This window comes from Lupinus angustifolius, chromosome LG10, assembly GCF_001865875.1.
Source record: "Lupinus angustifolius cultivar Tanjil chromosome LG10, LupAngTanjil_v1.0, whole genome shotgun sequence".
In the NCBI taxonomy this organism is placed as follows: domain Eukaryota; kingdom Viridiplantae; phylum Streptophyta; class Magnoliopsida; order Fabales; family Fabaceae; genus Lupinus; species Lupinus angustifolius.
In genome coordinates, this window is record NC_032018.1 from 7,315,350 (window position 1) to 7,316,069 (window position 720).

The window sequence follows — 720 nt, forward strand, 5'->3', positions numbered from 1 at the left end:
TATTCAGCCTCAGTAGTGCTTAGCGCAACACATGCTTGTTTCTTGCAAGACCAAGAGACTAAAGCATTGCCTAAAATGTGACAAGTACCACTTGTACTTTTCCTTTAAGATTTACATCCGGCAAAATCTTAATCTGAATATCCAACCAATTCACATATACTTCCTTTTGGATACCATAGTCCAACTTCAGTTGTACCTTTAAGATATTTCATAATTCTCTTAACAACAACTAAGTGTGATTCTTTTTGTTTAGACTGATAACGTGCACACAACCATACAGTAAACATGATATCAGGTCTACTGACAGTTAAATATAGAAGAGATCCAGTCATACCTTGATATTTTGATATTTCAATACTTTTTCCACTTTCATTGGTATCAATGTATGGGCTAGATCCCATAGGAGTAGCTATTCGCTTGCAATCATCCATATCAAATATTTTCAATAAATCCCTACAGTACTTGGTTTGACTCACAAAAATGTCATTATCAAGCTATTTGATTTGTAGTCCAAGAAAGTAGTTCAACTTTCCCATCATGGACATTTCAAATTCTCCTTGCATCATTTTGCCAAATTCACTACACAGATTTTCATTAGTAGAACCAAAAATAATATCATCTACATAAATTTGAACTAATAAAGTGTGATGATTTTTTTTCTTTATAAATAGAGCAGTGGTGACCTTCCCTTTGGTAAAACCTTTTTCTATCAAAAAAGTT